Source organism: Oncorhynchus gorbuscha, unplaced genomic scaffold, assembly GCF_021184085.1.
Source record: "Oncorhynchus gorbuscha isolate QuinsamMale2020 ecotype Even-year unplaced genomic scaffold, OgorEven_v1.0 Un_scaffold_6723, whole genome shotgun sequence".
NCBI lineage: Eukaryota > Metazoa > Chordata > Actinopteri > Salmoniformes > Salmonidae > Oncorhynchus > Oncorhynchus gorbuscha.
In genome coordinates this window covers 208-7500 of record NW_025750254.1, presented here as the reverse complement: position 1 = coordinate 7500, position 7293 = coordinate 208, and positions in this window count along the sequence as shown.

Genomic DNA, 7293 nt, shown 5'->3' with positions numbered 1-7293 from the left:
CCTGAGGAGATACAATCAAATACATTCGGTAAACAACAGGTGTAGACTAACAGTGGAATGCTTTCTTACGGGCCCTTCCCAACAATGAGGAGAGAAAGACAATAGAGAAATAATAGATAAACACAACATGTAATAATAAATACACAACGATTAACATGACTGTTTACACAGAGTACCAGTACTGAGTTGATGTGTGGGGGTACTAGGTAATAACATGGCTGTATACACAGAGTACCAGTAATGAGTTGATGTGTAGGGGTACTAGGTAATAACATAGACTGTAGATATACACAGAGTACCAGTACTGAGTTGATGTGTAGGGGGTACTAGGTAATAACATGGCTGTATACACAGAGTACCAGTACTGAGTTGATGTGTAGGGGTACTAGGTAATAACATGGCTGTATACACAGAGTACCAGTACTGAGTTGATGTGTAGGGGTACTAGATAATAACATGGCCGTATACACAGAGTACCAGTACTGAGTTGATGTGTAGGGGTACTAGGTAATAACATACGAGACAAGGGGTAGATGGGTGGTGGTACTAGGTAATAACATGGCTGTTTACACAGAGTACCAGTACTGAGTTGATTTTGAGGGGTACTAGGTAATAACATGGCTGTATACACAGAGTACCAGTACTGAGTTGATTTTGAGGGGTACTAGGTAATAACATGGCTGTTTACACAGAGTACCAGTACTGAGTTGAGGGGTACTAGGTAATAACATGGCCGTATACACAGAGTACCAGTACTGAGTTGATGTGTGGGGGTACTAGGTAATAACATGGCTGTATACACAGAGTACCAGTACTGAGTTGATGTGTAGGGGTACTAGGTAATAACATGGCTGTATACACAGAGTACCAGTACTGAGTTGATGTGTAGGGGTACTGGTTAGTTGATGGGTGGTGGTACTAGGTAATAACATGGCTGTTTACACAGAGTACCAGTACTGAGTTGATTTTGAGGGGGTACTAGGTAATAACATGGCTGTATACACAGAGTACCAGTACTGAGTTGATGTGTAGGGGCTAGGTAATAACATGGCTGTATACACAGAGTACCAGTACTGAGTTGATGTGTAGGGTACGAGGTAATAATATATTTTTTAATACTTAGCTGTCCTATGAGTGGTCTGAGACAGGCGTTTAGATTCTGTTTGTTCAAGTGCAATGTTAATAACGATGGTTTTGGAAAACCGCTCAGAGATGTAACGTTGCTCGACGAACAATGAAATTCGCCTAAGGCCCGGTTTCCCAAAAGCATGTCAATCGCCCTTCACACTGCCCTTTTCTCACCTTGACAAGAGGAACACCTATGTGAGAATGCTGTTCATTGACTACAGCTCAGCGTTCAACACCATAGTGCCCACAAAGCTCATCACTAAGCTAAGGACCCTGGGACTAAACACCTCCTCTGCAACTGGATCCTGGACTTCCTGACGGGACGCCCCGTTCACATCGAGGGGGCTGTAGAGGAGCGGGTCGAGAGCTTCCAAGTTCCTCGGTGTCCACGATCAACTCCTTCACAGTGATCAGGCCTAGCACTCGATGTGAACGGGGGCTCGGCTCTGAGTTCCCTGTAGTCCACGATCAGCTCCTTTGTCTTGCTGATGTTGAGAGAGAGGTTGCTGCCTTGGCACCACACTGCCACATCACTAAGGATCTATCATGGTCCACACACACCTACACAGTCGTGAAGAGAGCAAGACAATGCTTCTTCCCTCGGGAGACTGAACAGATTTGGCCTCAGATCCTCAAAGTTCTACAGCTGCACCACTGAGAGCATCGTGACTGGCTGCATCACCGCCTGGTATGTTATCTTGCTACGGCAACTGCTCATCATCCGACCGCAAGGCGCTACAGAGGGTAGTGAGTACAGCCCAGTACATCACTGGGGCAGAGCTCCCAGCCATCCAGGACCTCTATACCAGGCGGTGTCAGAGGCCCTAAAAATGGTCAGACTCCAGCCTCCGTCATAGACTGTTTCTCTCTTCCGCACGGCAAACGGTATCGATGCATCAGTCTGGAACCAACAGGATAGCTAACTGACTACCTGACCAGTTTAGATAGCTAACTGACTACCTGACCAGTTTAGATAGCTAACTGACTACCTGACCAGTTTAGATAGCTAACTGACTACCTGACCAGTTTAGATAGCTAACTGACTACCTGACCAGTTTAGATAGCTAACTGACTACCTGACCAGTTTAGATAGCTAACTGACTACCTGACCAGTTTAGATAGCTAACTGACTACCTGACCAGTTTAGATAGCTAACTGACTACCTGACCAGTTTAGATAGCTAACTGACTACCTGACCAGTTTAGATAGCTAACTGACTACCTGACCAGTTTAGATAGCTAACTGACTACCTGACCAGTTTAGATAGCTAACTGACTACCTGACCAGTTTAGATAGCTAACTGACTACCTGACCAGTTTAGATAGCTAACTGACTACCTGACCAGTTTAGATAGCTAACTGACTACCTGACCAGTTTAGATAGCTAACTGACTACCTGACCAGTTTAGATAGCTAACTGACTACCTGACCAGTTTAGATAGCTAACTGACTACCCGACCAGTTTAGATAGCTAACTGACTACCTGACCAGTTTAGATAGCTAACTGACTACCTGACCAGTTTAGATAGCTAACTGACTACCTGACCAGTTTAGATAGCTAACTGACTACCTGACCAGTTTAGATAGCTAACTGACTACCTGACCAGTTTAGATAGCTAACTGACTACCTGACCAGTTTAGATAGCTAACTGACTACCTGACCAGTTTAGATAGCTAACTGACTACCTGACCAGTTTAGATAGCTAACTGACTACCTGACCAGTTTAGATAGCTAACTGACTACCTGACCAGTTTAGATAGCTAACTGACTACCTGACCAGTTTAGATAGCTAACTGACTACCTGACCAGTTTAGATAGGCTAACTGACTACCTGACCAGTTTAGATAGCTAACTGACTACCTGACCAGTTTAGATAGCTAACTGACTACCTGACCAGTTTAGATAGCTAACTGACTACCTGACCAGTTTAGATAGCTAACTGACTACCTGACCAGTTTAGATAGCTAACTGACTACCTGACCAGTTTAGATAGCTAACTGACTACCCGACCAGTTTAGATAGCTAACTGACTAGTTTAGATAGCTAACTGACTAGTTTAGATAGCTAACTGACTACCTGACCAGTTTAGATAGCTAACTGACTACCTGACCAGTTTAGATAGCTAACTGACTACCTGACCAGTTTAGATAGCTGGCTGACTACCTGACCAGTTTAGATAGCTAACTGACTACCTGACCAGTTTAGATAGCTAACTGACTACTAACTGACTACCTGAGATAGCTAACTGAGTTTAGATAGCTAACTGACTACCTGACCAGTTTAGATAGCTAACTGACTAGTTTAGATAGCTGACTGACTACCTGACCAGTTTAGATAGCTGGCTGACTAACTGGACAAGTTTAGATAGCTGACTAGACTACCTGACCAGTTTAGATAGCTAACTGACTACCTGACCAGTTTAGATAGCAGACTGACTACCTGACCAGTTTAGATAGCTGGCTGACTACCTGACCAGTTTAGATAGCTGACTAGACTACCTGACCAGTTTAGATAGCTAACTGACTACCTGACCAGTTTAGATAGCTAACTGACTACCTGACCAGTTTAGATAGCTAACTGACTACCTGACCAGTTTAGATAGCTAACTGACTACCTGACTAGTTTAGATAGCTAACTGACTACCTGACCAGTTTAGATAGCTAACTGACTACCTGACCAGTTTAGATAGCTCTAGACTAACTGACTAGTTTAGATAGCTGACTAGACTAACCACCAGTTTAGATAGCTGACTAGACTAACTGACCAGTTTAGATAGCTAACTGACTACAACATGTTTAATAGTGGCTGACACAACCAGCTTAGATAGCTAACTGACTACCTGACCAGTTTAGATAGCTAACTCTACCTTGTTTATGCTACTATTCTAATTCTCAACAGCTAACTGTATTCTACTATTCTAATTCTCAACAGTATGTACCTGATTCAGTTTAAATAGCTAACTGACTACCTGACCATTCTAGATTTCAACAGTATGGGCATTCTACTATTCTACTACCTCAACAGTTTAGATTTTACTATTCTACCCTCAACAGTTTAGATAGCTAACTGACTCTACCAGCTCAACAGCTAACTGACTATTCTACTATTTAGATAGCTCAACTACCTGACCAGCTAATTTCAACAGTAGATAGCTACTATTCTAATTCTCAACCAGTTTAGATATTCTACTATTCTAAGTTTCAACAGTATGACTACCTACCAGTTTAGATAGCTAACTGACTATGTGACCTACTTTAGATAGCTAACTGACTACCTGACCAGTTTAGATAGCTGGCTCTAATTGTCAACAGTTTAGCATACAGCTAACTGACTAATTTAAAATTATGCGTAGACTACCTGACCTAATTTAGATAGTATGCTAGATTCTACTAAATTTCAACAAGTTTAGATAGCTGACTAATTCTCAACAGTATGTGTATTCTACTATTCTAATTCTGACCAGTTTAGATAGCAGACTAGACTAATTGTCCAGTTTAGATATTCTACTATTACTAATTGTCAATAGCTGTTAGACTACTACTAGTTTCAGATAGTTGGCTAGACTACTATTCTAATTGTCAGACAGTATGCATATTCTACTATTCTAATTGTCAACAAAACTGACTAGTTTGATAGCCCGACTGAGGTCACTAGTGATAGCTGTCTTAGACTACCTGACTAACATTAGACTGGTTTAACTACCTGACTAATTTAGCAACAAAGTACCCAATTTGGGGAAAACAGACAGGGTTGGCTTAGATTATTGATAGCATGTAGCAAAACACAAAAAATTTAATCTCCAATGTTAATTGATCAAAAGCTGTACAATGAGAACTTGGCTAGCTGTAATGTATTGTTCCTGCGATATTAGATTCCCTAAAAGTAACCCACACCTCAGAACAAGATCAAACGAACTGGCGAGATTCACACAGATTCCCAGATTCCATGACAGTTCCTCAGATTCCCTGACGAGTGACAGTTCTATCCCTCTAGTTTCCTTGCTTTCCCCACATGACAGCTCGCTAGACTTGGACAGTTCCTGCCAGGATTCCCCACATGACAGTATGTGTATTCCCCACGTGACAGTTCCTCGTCAGATTCCCCACATGACAGTTCCTCGTCAGATCTCCCCACGTGACAGTTCCTCAGTATGTGTATTCCCCAACATGAACAACACACGGCATCCTCAGATTCCCCACGGGTATTCTCCGCTATTCTACCTCTCAACAGTATGGGTTTTTACTATTCTACCTCTCAACAGTATGACAGTTAATCGTCATCGGTGCTATTCTACTATTCAACCTCAACAGTACACGGCATTCTACTATTCTAATTCTCAACAGTATGTCGTATTCTACTATTCTAACTCAACCGTATGGTATTCTAGATATTATAAACTTTAGTAATACTACTGGATTCTAATTCTCAACAGTATGTGTATTCAACTATTCTAGTATTCTCAACAGTATAGTTGATAGAACCCAACAGATGCATATTATACTAGATAATTGTCAAAATTATAGTACTACTGTTGATTCTAACCCAACAGAAAGGCTGTATTCTACTATTATACTTCTCATAGCACTACTGATTGATAGAAACCCAACAGAATGGCTGCTCTAGATAGCATAATTAACAGTAACTACTGCGATAGAAACCTATTCTAAGGCTGTCAACAGTAGCATACTACTATAGTACTCAACAGTATGTAGTAACCTACAGAAATTCTCAGATAGTATGCGTACTACTGTTGATAGAAACCAACAGTATGCAGTATACTACCAGAGTAATTGTCAACAGTTGATAGAAACCCATAGAAAGGCTGCTCTAGATAGTATACTACCATAGTACTACTGTTGGATAGAAACTATAGAAATGCTTTAGTATGTGTATTCTACTATTCTAATTCTCAACAGTATGTGTATTCTACTATTCTAATTCTCAACAGTATGTGTATTCTACTATTCCAATTCTCAACAGTATGTGTATTCTACTATTCTAATTCTCAACAGTATGTGTATTCTACTATTCTAATTCTCAACAGTATGTGTATTCTACTATTCTAATTGTAGATAGTATACTACTATAGTACTACTGTTGCTGTCATGACAGCCGGGAACTCGGGAACAAAACGCATTCAAATCACGATGTCGGTGATCTTCAGGTTGGAAAGTCGAAGCTCTAGAAAGATGCCCCGAGTTACCGACTTCGGATTTGGAGTGGGATGACCAGTTCCCAGTTCGCTTTAACGGACTTGAAGTAGGAAGTCTGAGTGGAATGACTAGTTCCCAGTTCGCTTTAACGGACTTGAAGTAGGAAGTCTGAGTGGAATGACCAGTTCCCAGTTCGCTTTAACGGACTTGAAGTAGGAAGTCTGAGGTTTCTGAGTTGCCAGCTGCGGCATACCTACCAGCCTGATCCAGGAAGTGGAAGGCCTGTGTGTGGCGCATCATGTTACTCAGGCCATGGATCCAGCCAATCCGCACGCTCGGATCCTCCCATTGGCCAGCCACCCGCCATCGCCAGCTGTCGTAGGGCCACGCCCAGGGATGGATCGATCCTGGAGATGGGATGAAGAGATAGCGAATGTCTAGGAGATGAAGAAAGTCCGACGCCAATCACAAACGGACTCCAAACCCTAAGCACTTGTGGGAGAGCGGAGAGGATTTGATTGGTGTAAGCAATATGGTGAAACTTCCACCTGGGACTATCCTATTACCATAATGATCATCCACATTGACTACCCTATTACCACTATCCTAATACTAATGATTACCATACCATTGACTATCCTGATTACCATAACTGTTACTACCATCCCATTACCATATTGACTATCCTATTACCATAACATTACCATAATGACTATCTTATTACCATAATGACTATCCTATTACCATATTGACTATCCTATTACCGTGAGTTGATTCATCCGGCCACATAATGACTACCCACTATTACCATTGACCATCCCATTACCATTGACCATCCTATTACCACATTGACTATCCCATTACCACATTGACTACCCATGACTCCCATCCTATTACCATTGATTCATCCTAATACCATATTGATCATCCATTACCACATTGACTATCCCCATTACCAATGTACTATCCCAATACCACATTGATCACCCCATTACCACATTGACTATCCATT